Source organism: Erpetoichthys calabaricus, chromosome 12 (assembly GCF_900747795.2).
Source record: "Erpetoichthys calabaricus chromosome 12, fErpCal1.3, whole genome shotgun sequence".
NCBI classification, from domain to species: domain Eukaryota; kingdom Metazoa; phylum Chordata; class Cladistia; order Polypteriformes; family Polypteridae; genus Erpetoichthys; species Erpetoichthys calabaricus.
Window position 1 is genome coordinate 10,139,379 of NC_041405.2, and position 22,268 is coordinate 10,161,646.

Below are 22,268 nucleotides of genomic sequence, written 5' to 3' on the forward strand. Positions count from 1 at the left end.
TTGTCTACAGACCCGCATTATATGGAAAAACTCATCAGAAACTTCCAAAGACTTTGTTGGACAGTCATCTTATCCAAAGATCTTGACCATACTTTGTTCTCCTCTCTTGCTAAATAAATCTTAGCCTGAAGAGGTCTATTAATTTTTTACATTTAAGATGTCTCACTTAAAGGTTTTCTAGTGTTATATCTGTCCTAGTGTGTATATAAACACAGGGAACTCCAGTTTATGAAGAAGGGGCCTGAGTTGCCTCGAAAGCTTGCATATTGTAATCTTTTTAGTTAGACAATAAAAGGGGTCATTTTGCTTGACTTCTCACTACATTCCTACATCCCCAAAGACATGCGTGTTCAGTTAAATGATGATTTAAAATTTGCCTCGTGAGAGTTTGGATGAATTTAGGAATAGACTGGCACCCCATCCAGGGTTGATTCCTACCTTACATTTAATGTTACTTCTGGCCTTCCGTGAACATGAACTGGATAGAAAGCGTTATATTATTATAAAGTAACAACCAGGCTAAAAAATATAAAAGTTCAGCTTGGACACGGTTCAAACTCAGCTAAGCCAAATCATAATTACCTTCCAAATGTGAATCTCAACATACAGATTCAGAGCAGCGCTTGAATTGGATATCGATGTGTACCAGTATATTCTCCATTTAAGATCAATTTTTTTAAATAAACAGCAGTTCACTCTTAGAGTTTGAAGCACAGGATTACAGAGCATGAGGGTGCGTGATGTGAGCTGCTCAAAAACACTGCTTGTATAAAAAATGGAGAAGTGCCATTACTCCATACCGTAGAGTACAAACCCACTCCAAGCCCTGATCCCAAGTCAATAATAAATAAATAATGAAAGTGACCAACGAATGATCTCTCTATTATATAAAAAAAATCCTGGGACGAGATAAGACTTTTTTCAAGAGAATTTTTCAAGTCCCGCAAGACGACACTATGGCCATGACATTTTTTCAAGTCATGCCCTCCTCTCAGTTATATTCAACCACGCACACTGTACTGTTATCAACAGAAAAAATGACTACACGGGCAATCCTAGCACCGAGAAACGATGAAGTCAAACGGATTAATGCCAAAAATGACGATCGGTTACACAGCAAATTGGTTAAATGTGTATCAATACACTCTGCTGAAACAGTTGGTGGTGATCATGTGTGGAAGATGAAAACATCAACTTACAATATCACGAAGAATATCTACAACCGTTAATACCGTCCAGTCTTCCACCACACAAATTGCTGTAGAAAGCAAGATGTATCCAAGAAACGTAATGTAGTACATCTTCAGTGGATACCATTAGACAACAAAGGAGATCTTGATATGCCTTTTGTATTAAAGCATTAACAGTTTCCCATTAGAATAGCTTTTGCAAAGACAATTAACAAATCACAGAAACAAACATTCGAAAAAGTCAGTTTATTTAAAAGAGAGAAAGAAATGAAATTCAATCACGGGCAGTTATACTTTGCGTTGTCATGATGAAAGTCCAAACACAGAATCAAAATTCAGTGCTATATTGACAAAAATGTAATTCAAAAAATCGTTTTTACTGAAGTTTTACAGTAAAATTGTAAGTTTAAAAAGTATTTGCGTGTTAATTTCAAAGCCAAACAAAATGAAATCGAATTACAAAACAAATAACTCTAACGCAAAATGAAATATAATTTATTTTCAAACTATTACGTTTTACTAATTTTTAAATATGGTTAGTTACTCACTGTAATGAAAAAGTTATTTCTATTATGCATATGCAACAATTCCCATGAAAATAACAAGCTGTTTAAATTATACATCCGTATCCCCATACGCAAGCGGAAGAACCACAAAGAGGCTAGCACATAGCGCAGGCCCAGGGGTTGACGAGCAAAGCGAGCGTGAAGTGAGCAGGGGGCAAGGCCCCCTAGTACATATTGAAAAATGAGTGAAATAAATTCAGTCACACACAATCTTTCTCCGATACCCCCAAAGGTATATATGCACATTATCAAACACATGCGGTTAGGGCTCCTATAGGTGCCATTGTCACTAATGCCATTTTCTTTTCCATCCACAGCTCAGAGGGATGACATCAGGAAGACAAGTGACCTCACTTCCTCTCCAACCCAGGAAGTCTCTGCTATGAAACCTCATTGGCTCCTGGGAGTAGGCTTTCACGTTAAGATCTGTGACTGAGGGCGATGAAACTACCACACAGATGCACCTCAATTTTTTGTTTGTTTTACTTTTTCTTTGACTGCAGCAGATGTAATTTTGCACCCTCAGGTGCTATTTATTTAAATTCAAGAACCATTGTTAAACAGGATTACCAGGTTGGTACCCCAACCCTTTGGGCTGACTTACTCTCTTTTACTTTGCAATACATACAGAGCTAAAAAAAATCCCATCCTTTCTTTTCCTAATTATGAAACAATTAATTCTATGAAATGAAAAATAAATTCTAAAACACCAAAAAGTCCGATATAGATTACAATTACTCTAGCAGATGGAAAAGGGATGAACGACAGCAAGTTCTTGAAATGCAGATTAAAGAGATTGGCCAAATGACGCATTATAAAAATTAAGCCAAAAGAGTCCTGAAAACACATCCTTCCCTCGAGGAGGCATCTCGCCAGAACCTAATGATTTTTTTTCCTCGAATGATCAAAGCTTCAGTATTGGTGGTTTCTGTTTACATGGAGTTTTTCGGGAACTTGATTGTATAACACTTAAACAACAGAAAAAACACATTAACATTTCACGTAGTCCTACCCCATCCCCAGTTGTGGATAACTGGAGGACCACGGTAGAGTTTGAAGTCAGCCAGATGAATAAAACTATGCGTCTGTGGGCACTGTGGTGAACTAACAAGCTGGCAAGGATTTGATGCCTGCTTTGACTCTAATGCTTCTGCAGTGGGCAACAGCTTCATGACCATAAATTGTAATTTACTGAAAAATGAATGAATATTCATCTAAAAGGTCTAATATGAAATGCTTGATGTTTTCCAGAATTATATGAGAATGGAGGCGTCCAGCTGAGGTGCCCAGAGGTAAAGGGCACCTTGGTGACTAAAGAAGAGCTTGCCGGCACATGTGTATTTTGCACAATGAAGGTCAGTCTGTGTGCCCAAAGACGTTTTAATTGTTAAGTGGATAGGACTGGCGAGCTTTGTTGGGCTGAAAGGCCTGTTCTCGTCTAGATTGTTCTAATGTTCTAATGTTAGGAAATATCAAAGAAAAGTCATTGAAAAATGTATGACAATGAGTCTGACTCAGTCCCTCACCCACACAGAACAAGCTGATGGCCTCCACTTATTTGGGAGCTGGCCTTTAATAAATGCATGTAGTTTTTCTTAGTGCAGCCAGGAGGCAGCACTGAGTAAAAACTGTGCAATGAGATATTTGACTTGCCTGCAGAAATGAGACACAGCAGCAGATATGAAAAAGTTGGACGTGAGTCACAGCCAAGGCTCTTCTGGTGGGCTGGAAGTGACAAGAGGTCAAAAGGAGAACAAAAGCAGTTTTGCATTTAGGTTAAGGCAGTGAGTCTCCATGCAGCAGGCTAAAGAAAGCTGAGGAGAACCAGGGAGGTGCACGCATTTTCTGTTCCTCTGTGTTTAAATCGGTCTGTTGAATCTGACCTCAAAGTTTCCTTTTATGTGTGTATATAAAATAAGAAGAAACAGACAAAAAAAACACTGAGCTTGGTTTTACATTTATATATATTGTGGCAAACGGCTGGAGGTGGTACCCAGCTGGGACGCCCAGAAGGACCGGAGGAGGGATTACGCCTTTTTTTATATAATTGTAAATAAATTTAGGCAACAAGGGGTTAAGAATATGGTGAGGAGCTCATCTATCCACTGAATATTGCAGTTTCTTGAAGACAATCAGCTGGGTTACAGGCTATCATCAGATGCCTGTGGTATAGCGGGTCCACAGCTAATGTCAAAAGGGCCAGTTTTAAATAAATAATCGACGCACTTGCAGCTTAGAGACGGGGCGTGGTAAGTGTGGCAGATCGGTTCCCAGGGTGATTCGTTGATGCGGGCAATTCTCACTTAAGTGCACAGGTGAGGAATCGTCCCCATCTGTAATTGTTCCCAGGAGTTGTTGATTGCCACAGCTGATCTACGTCCCTGTAATTAAATAGAAGTGCGAGGCGGCTAGCAGGAAGATGAAAAAAAAATCAAACAAAAGAAAGACGGAGGTTGCAGAGGAAGAAAATAGAAAGTAGGAAGCAGTGTGGAGAAAGTCGGTGCGTGGGTGAGAGGGAGAAAGAGAGAGAAAGCGAACGAGTGAGCACTCGTAGGCAGCTGGACAGTGAGCCCTAGCGGGATGTTTGGCCGACACCTAGGGCAGTTGGTAGTGGTCGCTCCTGCTGAGCATTTTGAGAGGAGCGGGAGTGACCAGCAGAAGGATGGTAGACAGCAGGAGTCGGGAGGCTTGGGTGATGGATTCCCCAACGTGAGCGTCCTGGCCACTGGGGAGAAGCTAAGTCTCAGTCTGGAGGGAGCGCAACCGAAGCCAGGGATCGGGAGGCCTCCAGATCAGGAGTGGAAAGAAGGTCAGCTGCAGATAGGGCGACTCTCCTGTTGCGAAGCCCGATGGAAGAAGCAGGTAAAAAGATGACAGCGGGCTTTGTGTTTTTAAAAGACTGCTTCCAGCTTTGTTTTAACCTCGTTTTAAAGGATTTATTTATTGTTTTAACCTCCACCATCTCACTTCTGTTTTTACTGGATTATTTATTGAAGAAACTGTGATGCACTGCACTATTTATTTATTTATATTGTGAATTTCCCCTTAGATAGATAGATAGATAGATAGATAGATAGATAGATAGATAGATAGATAGATAGATAGATAGATAGATAGATAGATAGATAGATAGATAGATAGATAGATAGATAGATAGATAGATAGATAGGATTAATAAAGTATCTATCTATCTATCTATTTATTTATTTGGACACTTTGTTTTAGTTGTTGTTTTAATAAAAGCACTTGGCACTTTTTGACACCATCCCCTTGCTCCATTTGTTGTGGCTCACTGCCGAGCTCATCGGTGACATTACCGATAGTGTCGGGTTCAAGGGCTCCCAAACGCAAAATGGGAGCATGGAGCGAACCTGCATCATCACAATGCCATGTTAAAGGTGTAAACCTAATGAGACACACACACATGCACACACATCGCTCACAACACCCTCAATTCCCCACGTGGTGTTATAAGCAGCATTCCAAATGAAATACTAATGGCTCAGTGACTAAAACAGCCAGCAAGTGAGTAAAAATGCAACTCTGTTTTCCCTTTTCTGTTCTCCACGATTGTGGTTAATGCGTCATTCCAAACCAGACAGAGAACCAAACTCTCAAAAAGAAAACACCCAAGTTCCTCACCGAACAAACCTAAGGGAGGAGAGCAGAGTGCACAGCATCCTTCAGTAGAGCTGGGCAGCAGTGAAACTCTTACTGAGGCATTGATTTGTGAACATCAGGTAGGGAGGCTGAGCTGAGTTGTTCACTGAGGGCAGGCAGGTATGGCTATTGCAGTAGGTGCTTCTTACATTATATGTAAATGCACCTTAAGTCTATATATCCAAAAAGGGCGAGGGAAACCATAAAGCTACTGCTTAAAGAACAAAACATCGTTTTTTTTATTATTACAATAATACGCATTCAAACTTGATGGAAAAAGGCAAACAAGAATAGTTTCCCAAAATACAAAATGAAGTTTCGAAAAGTAAAACCAAGTCTTAAATCTAAAAATTCAAAAACAAAACTTTAAAAACCAAAGAAAACAGTAAAAGTACATTACCTTAAAGAGAAAGGAATCCAAAATGAGGTGAGCGACACAAGCAGGAGCTTACGGTGCAACAATTGTTATGGTAGTGAGGAATAGTAGATGAATATAGCCAATAAACAAAACCAGAGTCAAAGCCATGGAAATCAAAAAGATCGACAAAACTAGTATTTTAAGCAAAAATCATAGATGAAGAGTTCAAAACCAAAGAGATATCTTTACAAAGCAAAAGGTTTGTGTTATCTGCTCAAACCTCAGAGGAGGAAACAATGTTAATTGCCAATCTTTGAACCCATTGCATCGTAACGTCAACCCCTCAAGGATAAGCAACCTAGAAACCGGGAGATGCACCCTAGCAATCAAAGCACCGTGATGTCCCTACATTGATGGATTAAAGGCCAGAAGTCCACATGACGTCAACAGGACCTTCATCATCAAGTCCTTCCATGTGAACGCTGAATACCATGAGGACTGATTGAGAGGTCGTTTATGTTAGGTAGAATGCCTAGCGGGGGCTGGCTGGGTGGTCTCGTGGCCTCGGTTCCCCTGCAGATCTTTTTTTCTCCAGGCGTCTGGAGTTTTTTTTTTTTTTTTGCTTGTTTTTTCTGTCCTCCTAGGCCATCAGACCTTACTTTTATTCTATGTTAATTAATATCGCCTAATTTTATTTCTTATATATTTTGGGGTTTTTTTTTTTTTGCCTTCTTTATCCTGTAAAGCACTTTCAGCTACATCATTTTTTATGAAAATGTGCTATAGAAATAAATATTGTTGTTGTTACCAGTTCTGCATGATTCTGCTCAGAAGTACAGGGTAGAATTGGTTTTATTTGCAGAGTGTGTATTTGTGTGTGATGTCCTAACTCACAGCATTCTCCAGAGGTAATTTAATGAAAATTCCATATACCAGAGTCCATGTTCAGCCCATACTGGAGCAGTAATGGGTCCCTTGATCACAATTTCTCACACTATATAAAATTATAAATTACTAAACAAAAGTGGCTTTCTATCTATGGCAGGGGTCCCAACTTCATTCCTGGAGGGCTCCAGTGGCTGCAGGTTTTCATTCTAACCCTTTTCTTAATTAGTGACCTGTTTTTGCTGCTAATTAACTTCTTTTGAATTCATTTTAATTGATTTGTTTGTTTTTTAAGATTTCTTTCCCCTGAATTTCTTCATTGTTCCTCTGATTTGCTTCTTTTCTTTCCTTAAATGGCACCGAAACAGAAATTAAATGAGACGTGAGCGAGCCAACTAAGTCAGGGCCTGAAACTCCAACCAGTTGCTTCATTAGGCGCGGATTCTTGTTCTTAATTAAACCTGTTCTTTAATTGTGTAATAGAATACATATCCGACATTGTGGATTTTCTCTTTTCTAAGAGCACTGTTAAAATGATTTGGGGACCTGAACGGATCGACATTTCTGAGATCTTCATCTTTCTTTTCTTTTCAGATATTGTATTATGGACACCAGTTGTTTTGGCTCATTTTATATCTCATGATTGTTTGCCTGCTAATTAAGGAAAAAGAAACAATTAAGGGGTCTGAGTCTTCAATAATTAAAATGAATTCAAAAGAAGTTAATTAGCAGCAAAAACAGGTCACTCATTAAGAAAAGGGTGAGAATGAAAACCTGCAGCCATTGCGGTTCCCCAGGACCAGAGTTGGGGACCCCTGGTCTGTGTTATACGGTATACAGTGAAGTTTTAAAACTAAACTAACATTCAGATGTTTATCAAAGGGAGGAGAAACTGATGTAAAAAAAATAAGCCTGTGGTACAACATTCAAGAATTCAGAAGAAATGGCAGGAAACAAACAGTGAAACCACATACGTTTATTAACACATAGTATCTTTTAAAACAAATCTAGATATCAGCCTCATTTGCTCTCTCTATATAATTTTTTTGTTATCTAATGGCAACCACATCTCAAAGAAAGGTCTGGCTGTCCTGAAGTGTCTGGTGGAGTCGTTCAAGATCATCTGCTGTGAAATCAAATGGAGATATTTAATTAGAACAAACATCGCCATAGACTAAGGCCACACATTACATGCCTACTTCATTTTTCTAAACTGAGGCTCATCAATTGTGACTCTTTATATTTAGGAGCTGCAGTCACTCTCTGTTTAAATTTCTTGAGTCAAGCACTGCACTCTGACCTGTCATGAAGCAGATGGTACCACAAAAGAAATCAATTCAGTTTGTGCCAAGAGCTCTGTGTTACAAAGTGTGGCACCCAAAAGTGTTTCTCAGGTATTTTCACATTAGACCAAATAAACCATCTTACCATAACAGAGCTCTGGCCACTGTTTAAAGAAGCAAGCAGAAGACAGAACTCAAGACTAAGGCCAAGGAGGATGCGATGCAGTTTCCCAAGGAAGCTGAAATAAAATACAGAGCAACGATTAAAATGAGAAAACAACAAGACCAGTAGGAGTTCATGTTAAAAAAAGATATGCATACTGTGAAAGAAATGACTTTTGATATATTTTTCTCGATATTTTATATGTATAATCTTAGATCATTTTTTTTTTTACATATACAGACAGTATATTGCTATTACGAGAACAAAGGATCTCCACCAGCCTCCCCCAAACACTGTGCTGGCTTCAATGTGTGATAAGTTGTTTTTCTTATCTTCCCAACTCTTTCACAGTCAATAAGATGGTTTTGCTGCTTTACTTTCTCTAAGGACCATACGGTGGAACCTCGGTTTGCGAGCATAATTTGTTCCGGGAACGTGCTTGTAGTCCAAAGTACTTGTACAGTGGTGTGAAAAACTATTTGCCCCCTTCCTGATTTCTTATTCTTTTGCATGTTTGTCACACAAAATGTTTCTGATCATCAAACACATTTAACCATTAGTCAAATATAACACAAGTAAACACAAAATGCAGTTTTTAAATGATGGTTTTTATTATTTAGGGAGAAAAAAAATCCAAACCTACATGGCCCTGTGTGAAAAAGTAATTGCCCCCTTGTTAAAAAAATAACCTAACTGTGGTGTATCACACCTGAGTTCAATTTCCGTAGCCACCCCCAGGCCTGATTACTGCCACACCTGTTTCAATCAAGAAATCACTTAAATAGGAGCTGCCTGACACAGAGAAGTAGACCAAAAGCACCTCAAAAGCTAGACATCATGCCAAGATCCAAAGAAATTCAGGAACAAATGAGAACAGAAGTAATTGAGATCTATCAGTCTGGTAAAGGTTATAAAGCCATTTCTAAAGCTTTGGGACTCCAGCGAACCACAGTGAGAGCCATTATCCACAAATGGCAAAAACATGGAACAGTGGTGAACCTTCCCAGGAGTGGCTGGCCGACCAAAATTACCCCAAGAGCGCAGAGACGACTCATCCGAGAGGTCACAAAAGACCCCAGGACAACGTCTAAAGAACTGCAGGCCTCACTTGCCTCAATTAAGGTCAGTGTTCACGACTCCACCATAAGAAAGAGACTGGGCAAAAATGGCCTGCATGGCAGATGTCCAAGACGCAAACCACTGTTAAGCAAAAAGAACATTAGGGCTCGTCTCAATTTTGCTAAGAAACATCTCAATGATTGCCAAGACTTTTGGGAAAATACCTTGTGGACTGATGAGACAAAAGTTGAACTTTTTGGAAGGCAAATGTCCCGTTACATCTGGCGTAAAAGGAACACAGTATTTCAGAAAAAGAACATCATACCAACAGTAAAATATGGTGGTGGTAGTGTGATGGTCTGGGGTTGTTTTGCTGCTTCAGGACCTGGAAGGCTTGCTGTGATAGATGGAACCATGAATTCTACTGTCTACCAAAAAATCCTGAAGGAGAATGTTCGGCCATCTGTTTGTCAACTCAAGCTGAAGCGATCTTGGGTGCTGCAACAGGACAATGACCCAAAACACACCAGCAAATCCACCTCTGAATGGCTGAAGAAAAACAAAATGAAGACTTTGGAGTGGCATAGTCAAAGTCCTGACCTGAATCCAATTGAGATGCTATGGCATGACCTTAAAAAGGCGGTTCATGCTAGAAAACCCTCAAATAAAGCTGAATTACAACAATTTTGCAAAGATGAGTGGGCCAAAATTCCTCCAGAGCGCTGTAATAGACTCATTGCAAGTTATCGCAAACGCTTGATTGCAGTTATTGCTGCTAAGGGTGGCCCAACCAGTTATTAGGTTCAGGGGGCAATTACTTTTTCACACAGGGCCATGTAGGTTTGGATTTTTTTTTTCTCCCTAAATAATAAAAACCACCATTTACAAACTGCATTTTGTGTTTACTTGTGTTATATTTGACTAATGGTTAAATGTGTTTGATGATCAGAAACATTTTGTGTGACAAACATGCAAAAGAATAAGAAATCAGGAAGGGGGCAAATAGTTTTTCACACCACTGTATATCAAAGTGAATTTCCCCATAAGAAATAATGGAAACTCAGATGATTTGTTCCACAACCCAAAACTATTCATATAAAAATGATTAATACAAAATATAAAGTAAAAATACATAAAACAAATTAACCTGCACTTTACCTTTGAAAAGAATCATGGCTGGTGTGAGTGAGTTTCTAAACTCTTGTGGGATTGCACCCAACGGGACGACACGCGGAAGAGCGTCCCAAAGCAATCGCAGTCTCCCAGCGCTGTAGCAGTTCTCCATAAAACCGAATCTGAAAAGATCGCAGACATGCTATAAGCACCTGCCGTCGATGGGTGATACAAGGAACAAGGAACATTATAAATGCGCAGGGCCCTGCCTGACTGCTGTGTCTGTGTTTAGGAGAGCGGCAGATCTCGCTACAGTAAATAACTGCGCTGTTGCTGTTTCAAGCTGAATAAAGCTGGTGTTGCTAAAGTACTGAGACTCAGCTTTGTGTTTTAGGGTGTAAGATGGGGACTCGCACGTCACAGCACACACACACATACACACACACGCAAGCGAGCACACACACACACAGTCACAATGCTAATGCTGTAGTAAACAGTATACGCTCGGACGGATGTTGACTATATGAGTGAGGCACGCCGACTCAGACGGAGAATAGGAGACGATTGCCTACAATCCTGCAGCGAGAGAGAGAGAAGAACCATCAGCTATGATCACATGATGCTCAGCAGACAAAGCGTATACATACTACTCGTATTGCAAGACCTCGCTCGTTTATCAAGTCAAAATTTATTAAAAATTTTTGCTCGTCTTGCAAAACACTCGTAAACCAAGTTACTCGCAAACCGAGGTTCCACTGCACAAGTAAACCCTAAAGGAATGCCTTTGTTAACAGGTTGGGGTCCCAAGCCTAAGCCTAGGCCTAGTCTCTCTCTCTCTCTGGATCCGTTGAATAAATAAATCAATCAATAAATAAATAAATAAATAAAAAACAAACCCACTGCAGAATGACTTGAAAGCAAATATCTAAAAGACTTGGGGGCTTTGCCCCCGGCTTGCTTCGCTCGCCCACCCCCGGGTTTGGTTTACCGGATATACAAATTAAAGAGATTGTTATTTTCATGGGATTGTTACATATGCATTATTTTCACTTTTACTTTAAAACTTTTTAATACTTGTCCTTTATTTCTGGCCCCGGGCATGGTTAAATCTCTTTCTCGCAGGACGTATAACGCTACTCGCGTTGTGTTTGGGAGCGACTGAATGCACGCTAAGGAGATGCCATCAGATCTTGTTGCTTTGCTGCTGCTGCTGGCGAGCTGCCATGTCACGCTGCACGTCGATCATTTTAAAACCTGTACAGCAGCTGTCCTTTTGCCACTTCGTGTTTCTGCCGCTCGCGTTGTGTGGTGGATGGGGGTGTTTCTGAACGCACGCTAAGGAGACGCAATCGGATCATCTGCTGGCTTGTTGCTGCTGGCGAGCTGCGTGTTCTGCTTGTCATTGTTTTAAAAGCTGGGAGCACATGAAGCGTGTCTGTCAAAAGCATTCCAACAACTGCTAGGTTAGATGTCCGTGAACTTGTTTTAAATGTTGTCTCACTGCCTTGTCTCGCAGGACGTCAAATTGTCTTCTGAGAAGATCACATCTCATCTCCCTAGTCCCCCTCCCAAGAATTTTTTTTATAATAGAGAGAAATTAATGACCCATGCACGAGAATTTATGAGACTTTTACCCCAAACCCCCCTAACATGAATCTTAACTTTGTAACAGTCCATCTAGTTTGGAACCAATTTGATTTAGTTTGGTGTTAAGGGAGCTGAAGCCAATATCAGCAAAACTGGTGCAAGGTAGGAGCTAGTGGGTGGGCTTCCAGTCCATTACAGGAAAGACACACACACATACACACACACACACACACACATACACACACACACACTGTCCCATGACAATTTCATTTATATGCATGTCTTTAGAATGTGGGAAGAAAATCCGTGCACACACACAAAGAAAATGTGCAATCTCCACACTCACTATGCTCATTTTAAAGCCTGCACTATAGGAAACTACTGCTTTGCCCTAATTGAATGTACCTTTACTTTTATTTATTAACTAGACATTAAGCCCGTTACAATAACGGACGCTAGAACAGTAGTGCATAAACATTAGTAGGAACAGTCTATATTAAATGGCAAGGGACCTTGACCTGATTCTGTGTCGGTGTCTGTGAGCGTTCTTCCAGGAGATGTGGCTTATATAGATTGATTGTGTCTTTTGTCCTACTTGACGTGTCCTTGTTTTTGGGTGGCATGTTATTAGTAGATAGTCACAGTAATATAGGCTTGTATGTCCATAATATTTTCTGTTACAGTAATACTGGCTTGTATGTGGCTGTAATATGCGTCACTGTATTGTGTGCCTTTAATTTTCTCTCGCAGTAATACTGGTTTGTATTTCCGTAAAATGCTTGTAATTTTCTCTGACAGTAATACTGGCTTTGATGTCCGTAATATGCATTTAATTTTCTTTCATAACAGTGGGCAATCAGCAGAGTCTCCCCAGCAACTGATGTAATGTGTGGCGTGCAGCTGATAATCGTGCACCCCTTCAACGACTGACACTTTACACTTTACCGGGCCTAGCTTCTTAATTGCAAATCTGACATCCTCAGAGTGAACATTTGCACAACAACAAACACTAATCCCACCTCTTTGAGGAAGCTGGTCTTCGCGTCTCAGTACCCGATTGGATTTTTCGTGTCTTATGTTTTAGGTCTTACCTCATTTACCGAAATCCGATTGGATCGGCCACGCGATATTTTATAGGTCCCGCCCTCTCGGCCTTGTGTGATGCGTCAGGCAGCCTTTGAAGCATCTGCATTGAAGCATCGCACCGTACCCCGCGCATGCACACTTCACCAGAAGACACACATACACGGACACTGGACGCGCACAGGGGTTTTATTAAAGAGGATGATCTCTTTGAGCCAAAACTATTTCTAAGATAAACTCCAGGGACTGTACCTAAGGTAATGATCCATCCATCCATTATCCAACCTGCTATATCCTAACTACAGGGTCATGGGGGTCTGCTGAAGCCAACACAGGGCACAAGGCAGGAAACAAACCCCGGGCAGGGGCGCCAGGGCACACACACACACCAAGTACACACTAGGGACAATTTAGAATCACCAATGCACCTAACCTGCATGTCTTTGGACTGTGGGAGGAAACCCACGCAGACACGGGGAGAACATGCAAAATCCACACAGGGAGGACCCGGGAGGCGAACCCGAGTCTCCTAACTGAGAGGCAGCAGCGCTACCACTGCACCACCATGCCACCCTTAGGTAATGATTTAGATATAAAATGAAATATATTGTAATATACCTCAAAAATATGACGTCACATCTCTCAACATAATCTGACATATATTTAATTTAAATATATATTTTTAAGATTACTGTTTATCTGAAATATAGTGAAACACATATTTTCATTGATATATTGTAACAAGTATACTTCCAAATATATTGTCTATCTTGGAGGCAAATAAAGTTTAGCTATCTATCTATCTTCTTATATAATACACTACCATGGCTGTCCGTTTGTATGTGTGGTTTTAAATCACATGTAGCTCGCAAACCGTTTGACCTACTGACCTGAAATTCAGTACACATATATTACGTGACTTCTACTGTTTGCTTTTGGGGTGATGATTTGTATTCCTCTTTTATTTTTATTTTATTTTCTTGTAGAATCTACTCTCAGCAGCACGCAGCGGGGTGGCCATGCGGTGCCTGCATTTGTGCGCCGTTCTCATTCCTACCACCTTCGCCGTCACTTCCCCTACCTCTTCATATCTTAAATCATTCTTGAGGCAGATTGAAGACTTACCATAAGTACCAGCTTAAGTGAAAAATTAAGAAAAACGTACTAATTGCAACACAAACATGGACTTAATCAGTTTTAACGCGAAAAGATGCCGACGGAAGAAGAGAAGAAGCGGGCCACTAGGGTGGAGTAAAGAAGAGCTGCCCAGGAAACAGCAAGCGCATCAACCTCTGAGCAAATGGATGCTAAACATACAGAGAAAGAGTCAGAAAACTAGGAATGATCAAGTCAACAGTCCTGGACTGGACAGGACTGGAGGGTGAGGAGATAGGGTGCAGTCTCTCTACCGGGCACCTCAGCGGAAAGAGGGAAGCAGGAGAGCCATCTGCGACAGCTCAGAGGCTGCAGAGAAAACCTTCAAGTGGCTCTGGATCAAGAGAGCAAATCCATGGGAGACTTCTGCTAGGGCACAAGCCAAGACTTTGTCATCTTCAGCCGGGATGAGAAAGTCTGAGGTTCAAAATCTCCAGAAATATTCAATGAACCCAAATGCCATCATTGATGACGTGCCCAAATTCAGCATAAGAAAGTCACTTATTGGACAATTCAAACAAAATTACTGACCGGATTCTTTTAAACTGCTGGGGTCCTCTTCATTTCCTGGATTTGGAATATCTTTGTGATCTGTTAAAATAATGACACAGAATGTAATATAATTGTGATAAAAATGAGTATTTGTCTTTGTAAATCTTGATCTGTTAAGTACCTTGATAGGTAGCTTACAATACATTAAAGATTTCTGTTTTGTCCACATATTAGGAACCTAAGAAAGAAAGAAAGAAAGAAAGAAAGAAAGAAAGAAAGAAAGAAAGAAAGAAAGAAAGAAAGAAAGAAAGAAAGAAAGAAAGAAAGAAAGAAAGAAAGAAAGAAAGAAAGAAACCCCCTCAGAATTAAATAGTTCTTTGTCTAAATAAAGCTATCAGAAGAGCTAAAAGGGCTCATGGAAAGAAAATAGAGAGTCATTTTCAAGATCACAGGAACAGCAGAAGATTGTGGCAGGGGATTAAATCTGTGACAGATTACAAAACAGTTTCTTACCCCTGTGATGATAGCTTCAACTTCCTGAATGACCTAAATAAGTACTTTGGACGGTTTGAAGCATTGAATGATACATCACCAGTGAAGGCCACCCCTCATCCTGATGAGAAGGCACTGTGTCTGGAACCGGATGATGTTCTACGGACTTTGAGGAGAATTAATCCAAGGAAAGCTGCGGGACCAGACCAGATACCAGGTTGTGTACTCAAAGGATGTGCGGAGCAGCTGACACATGTCCTTACGGATATATTTAACATCTCTCTGTGTCAAGCTGTTGTGCCATCTTGCTTTAAAACCTCAGAAATCATCCCAGTTCCGAAAAAACCCATAGTCACAACCATGAATGACTATCGCCCTGCAGCCTTAACATCAATAGTGATGAAATGTTTCGAGAGGCTGATCAAGGACCACATTACTTCTGTCCTACCCTCCTCTTTTGACCCACTCCAATTCGCCTACCGCTCCAACCGTGCCACAGAGGATGCCATATCTATTGCACTCCATTTTTCATTGGAACATCTGGAGAATAGAGACGCTATGGTCCGCATGTTGTTTGTTGATTTTAGTTCGGCTTTTAATACCATCATCCCTCAGAATTTGATCAGCAAACTGGGCCCATTGGGACTGGGCATACCTATGCAAAACTGGATATTGGACTTTCTAATGGATAGGCCACAGTACGTAAGGGTAGGAAAGAATAAATCAGATACCATCTCCTTGAGCACAGGTTCTCCACAGGGGTGTGTTCTAAGTCCCCTCCTCTTCACGCTCATGACCCACGATTGTTGTGCCAAGTTCAGCACAAACCAAATTATTAAGTATGCGGACGACACAACAGTGGTGGGTCTCATTCGAGGTGACGAGGAAGGGGATTACAGAGAGGAGGTGAAGTCATTTGTGGAATGGTGTGATAAAAACAATCTGATACTGAATGTCGAAAAAACAAAAGAACTGGTCATCGACTTCAGGAAGAAACAGCTGATACACATCCCGGTCTACATTAAGAACACTGCTGTGGAAATTGTGCAGTCTACTAAGTTCCTGGGAGTTAATGTGACGAACAACCTCACCTGGTCCCTGCACACCTCCTCCGTCATCAAGAAAGCTCACCAGCGCTTGATCTTTCTGCGGAGGCTAAAGAGGGCCCATCTCAGTAAGTCAGTCCTCACCACTTTTTACAGAGGGACCATAGAGAGTGTGCTAACCAGCAGCAGCTCTCTGTGGCAGGAGAGCTGCAGCGCTTCGGACTGGAAAGCACTGAGGAAAGTGGTGAGGGCTGCGGAGAGGATCATTGGAGCCCCGTTGCCTAATGTACAAGATTTGGCAAAACAACGCTGTCTGGCCAGAGCTGTGCGGATTTCTAGAGACCCTACTTATCCTGCCTCTGAACTCTTTTCCCTCATGCCCTCAAGCAGAAGGTACCGCAGCCTGAAATGTAGAACTACCAGGTTTAAAAACAGTTTTTTTCCTACTGCCGTTCGTCTTTTAAATGAAGCATTTTAGTATTTTATTGTAGGCTGATTTTAACTATGTGTTTTTATTAAAGTCTTGTGCATCGTATTTTCGTTCTGCAGCACATCTTGGATGTTCTGTTAAATGACAAATAAAATTGAATTGAATTGAATTGAATTGAATTGAATCTACCGGGAATCATACAACCCACTAAATTGCGAAATACAGAATCGGTATTTTTAAGACTGTACTTCATCCAACCAGTAGATGGCAGTAATTCTCTTATTGAAATTTAAACGCTTCAAGTCAAAGAAGAAGCAGCGCCTGGAGGAATTCAAACCGATTTAATAAGCGGTCAAGCCTTTCTTCAATGTCCGAAGCTAAACGTAACTATCGTCTGCTTTCTAAATATGCATCCATCCATCCATTTTCCAACCCGCTGAATCCGAACACAGGGTCACGGGAGTCTGCTGGAGCCAATCCCAGCCAACACAGGGCACAAGGCAGGAACCAATCCCAGGCAGGGTGCCAACCCACCGCAGGCTTTCTAAATATAATATAAGGTTTGTTAGTCCTTCTTCTGGGTTACACAGCCGGCGAACGCGAAGGGGCTGCGCAGAGAGCATGCGCAGTAATCATTAACAGAGCAGCCCTGTAAGTAGGACATCGGCGCAGCGACATGAGAAAATTTAAGAAGCTGACCAGGAAAACTTTAAAATACAGTCTGATGTGGGGGAAATGTTAGAAATGAAACTCTCTGAGTGGGTTACACTTAACTGTTCATTGAAAAGGCACTGCTTTTTATAACATGGTTATAGTTAATTCTTACAATACCGTTTATTCATCTAGCGCATTTTCTTGCATACGTGTATCAATAATCAGGGAAAGAAACGCACATTTTTTAATTTTACATTTTTTAAAGAGCTGTCCAAAATTCTGTTAACATTACTTTATTTGTGGATGTTGGTATTGTTCTTCAATGTATATAATAAACCTAGCTTTATGCATTTATTTTTCATTAGGCAAAGTGGTCTTCAAGAAAAACGTTGTTTGCGTGGTGCAAATAAAGTGAAGCCATTTTGGAAGGAGGTCCTGGGACCCCTTATGGCTGCCGGATTTCACGGAGGCGTAACAGAACATCCGCGAAACAGCCCACCGCACGCACGCAGTGTCCACGCACTACCACGGGGCCGGCAGAAGAGCCGATTGAGATGGCCAGGGCGTTGAGGGGGGCGTGAGGAGTCCAAACGGACAATTCGTTTTAATGTTGTATTAGCTGCCCGACCTTGTAACTACCCCCTTGTCCTAAAGAAGTGAAATTTGTATTTAACCGAAAAAGAACCGTACGTCAAGAATTTAAACAAAAAACAGATTCCATATATTAGAGTACGCACTTTTGGGGAAAACTTTAAAATTATAATAGTTAATTTGACACAATGATCCTGCTGTGTATTTTTATCTTTTATCGTTTTATTATTTTTAATTCATCTTTTCGGTGCTGCTCATTTGCTTAAATGCATCTAAACAGAACTTTCTGAATCCCGCTGAATTCAGATTCGGGTCGCTATAAACGATGGCTTTTAGACCCTCTTAAAAATAACTGTACTGAGATGTATGGTCATCTTTTTAACAAAGAACCTTTTGATTCTGGGAAGAATTTTTTTAATATGATATTGTTTTTTACGCTCGGTTCCCATTATATGGACAAAACGTAAATTTGAGATGTATAAAGGGTACTTTATTAGGAAACAAACAGATCATCCTGTGGTATTGCATGTAGCCTTTTAAAATCAGGAGCCCATTGTATTTCACAAATCTGCTATCACCTATTCGTGGTTATTTATAAGACTTCTTACGGATTTAAATAAACGAAAGTTCTTTCTGAAACTTCCAGCTCGTTCTTTTGGAAATAGAAACTGTTCCCCTAAGACACCGCTCTGGAGAAACTCCTCTCCACCTTTATTTTTTAAGATCAACTTATCTCTGGAAAGTTCGCCACAAAATCATTAAATAGGAACGTGAAGAGGAGAAGAGTTTGCCTGTCAGGACTTTTTTTTTCTATGAGAAATAATTTGGTTTTGTTCAACGTCGTTTGCAGTTCTTCTGACGGGAGTGCACCGTACATCAGAGGATCAGTCCGACTACTCCGTGGAGGAATATTGTAAAAATAAATACATAAATAAATAAATAAAAAGTACTGTGAAAGTTGATAATAAATAAAAAAGAGCACCAAAGCACTCGTTAGTGCTCGCCCTCTCGGCTTTGACGAGTGACAGTGACCGTTTTAAATTCAAGTCCTATTTCATATTTGGAGAAATATTATAATGAACAAAAACATGCTAGCAAATGAAGAAACAAACAAACAAACAAATAGATAAATAAATAATCAACCAAAAACATATCCCGTGGCACGTATTTATTTACGGCCACATCCGACGCTGTTTTACTTTATTTATTGATACATTTCACAAAACAGTACTGTACTTTGATTTATCTGCGCATTTACTTATTTTATTTTATTTTAACCGAAATATTTCTCCATAGTGTACTCGGGAAGGATGGCATTGATTCAATCATCAGCCGCATGTCTCCGGTTAGTGTTGGCTCATTTAATCTTAGTATGAGATTTATATTTGTTTCAGTGTGCGTCTGTCTGTTCTGCTCTGTTGAAATTACTTTGTTTCTCATTTTTTATTAATTCTATTGTAATTTCTTAAATATTTAAAAATGGATACAACAAACTGATCCAGGGATTGATATTTGATTAAAAATGGAGATAAAGGATATGGAACGAATCGGATAGATAGATAGATAGATAGATAGATAGATAGATAGATAGATAGATAGATAGATAGATAGATAGATAGATAGATGTTAATTTTAGTATAGTTGGCAGGATCACAAAATTACTATAAAGATAGATATTATTTTTAATTTATTTTGAAGGTTTGCCAAATTGCATAAATGGCTATGGAGAGAAGTCTCCAAGATTACAATATGCAAAATTTGGAGGCAAATCAGGTCCCTTCTTCAGGCAAGACATCAGACAAGAAAGCTTGCATATTGTTAATCTTTTTTGTTAGCCCATAAAAGGTGTAATTTTTCTTAACTTCTCACTACATCCATAATGGCTAACACGGTACAACACCCTATAAATGACTGTGAAAAACATTCCGTATAACAGGTAAATGGTTAAATAAAAATGAAAGAGATTACATAATAAATTGATAGAAGCTCAAAGGCATTGATTCCTAAAAAGTATCACCTGTCCAAAAAAGGAATATTAAGCCCCTTTTGTGTTTCATTTATCCTTGCATCCAGAGGCGGATTGACCATTAGGGCATTTGGGCCAGTCTGGTCATGAAATCATTTTTATGTACTGCTTGCTGTTTGACATTAAAATTCATTTTCTAAACTACTAAACATTATCTGTCCGGTACTGCGATTTCTAGTCCTGTATAATATACCGTATCACGTCATCAAGTTGTTTTAGTTGTCAGAACACAACGTTGTAGCGAAACATTTGGTCAAAACTGCCTTTTGTCGATTTCTGTTTCGACACCGCTACATTTCGGTTAGCATATACATTACAAGGTGCTACTCCGGTTGAGCCTCTTAACTGATGCTTACAAGAGCATTGGGCTTACCTACAGTACAAGCTCCTGGTAACGCTGCCTGTGTCGGAAGCACAGTGTGAAAGGTCAGTCTCTGCGGTGAAGAGAATCAAAAGCCGCCTGAGAAGCATAATGATGCAAGAACTTCTGGAGGCGTTCATGTTGATGTCGGTGGAGAAAAGTATCATATAGCCAAACTTGACCCTAACAGTATTGGTGATGATGTGGCTGCTAAAAGCAGCGAACTGCTTAAGCTACTAGGGTTCTGGCACTTGGACATGACATTGACATGTACTCTAATAACGTGCAAGCCGTGTTACTAAATTTTTATTTTTCATCCATCCATTGTCCCACCCGCTGAATCCAAACACAGGGTCACGGGGGTCTGCTGGAGCCAATCCCAGCCAACACAGGGCACAAGGCAGGAACCAATCCCGGGCAGGGTGCCAACCCACCGCAGGGCACACACAAACACACCAAGCACACACTAGGGACAATTTAGAATCGCCAATCCACCTAACCTGCATGTCTTTGGACTGTGGGAGGAAACCCATGCAGACACGGGGAGAACATGCAAACTCCACGCAGGGAGGACCCGGGAAGCGAACCACTGCGCCATCGTGCTGCTCTGAATTTATTGTTCTTCTTGAAAATAAATGGACCCAGGTCCCCAGGTCTCCCAACTGCGAGGCAGCAGCGCCACCCACTGCGCCACCGTGCCGTCCTTTATTTTTCATAATAATTTTATTTCTAAGCATCGTCAACTTTTAAGTTGTGTCTAAACAACAGTGTACAGATTAAGGTTGGCAACAATAGAGTTCATATCATAGGCTCATAGCAAGTAGCGAGCCGCGTAGTCGTCACAAATTTTAAGAAAATTACAATGAATAAGGGGCCGAGTGGGTTAACCTCGTCACCTTACTCGTTGAAGGAGGCCCGAGCCGGTTTTGAGATCCAGTCCGGTCCTGCCTTCATCGTGTATTTATTTCAATTTCCCTTTAATCCTCCTTTTGATTTAATACAAACTCTGTTTTTAGCAGTATACTGCTGGGTTAATAGTTAATTTAGGCAAATTCTAAAAGGCGCTATACAAAACGAATGGAGTAGACAAAGAGAAGGAGAGAGAGACGCACCTGTTAGCCTGAGGCTGACCGTCTCGCTGATTATGTTCTGCTCCTCCAGGCTCACGTCAGCATTCCCGTAGGCACACGTGTAGTTCCCGAAGTCTTTTTCGCTGATGTTTTTGAAGGGAAATGTGGCGCCCGGCAATACGTGTCTTTTTTGTTTGGAAATCAGTTGTTCATCTTTGTAGAGACAGAAGTGTAGATTTTGAACGATTTCCTGTTCATCTCTATGCTTCTGGACAAAGAGACACCTAAATGAATTGTCCATGCCTTCACTTACGATTTCCTTTTCCAGTCCCAGTGTAAGCCATACCTTTTTATCTGCAAATAAAGTGAGTACAAACGTAAATCATAAAACTCGATTCGTTGAGTGTCCACCGTGCTAGTGTCTGATCGTATTGCTTATACTGTACACACAATGCTGAGTTTTCAATTAATAATTTACCAACTGTCAGTACAAGTTGAAAAATGGTCTGCGCTATCATTGAAACGTGACTGTCACTTTTTGTAACCGTACGGAGTTCTTGATGTACAGAAAACGATGTCTTAAATAAGAGTTTGATTATTACATGCCTGACGCCAGCATCCAAGTCGAAATCCAGCATTTCAGATAAATTTCTTTTTCTTTTTCCAGTCGCAAAGGTAAAGCAACTTGCCCCCTGGTCACAGAATGTTAATATCGGACTTTGAACCGACAACTTCATCAGCGCTGCACTGTCTGCCTGAGTGACTGATGGATTAATTGATGACAACGCAGACCCGTCCAGACCACCACACCCGATCCCCTTTGTAGGGTACCACAGGGTATTTTTAAAAATCGATATAATATTAAAATCTAATGACAACATTTACGGTCATTCGTTTAAATTTGTTTACAAGTTTTAAGACGTCCTCATAGCGGAGGTATTTCAATCGGGATGAAGTCCCGTTACTTGTATTTTTAAGTAATCTTATTTCTATTATCCTTTTAA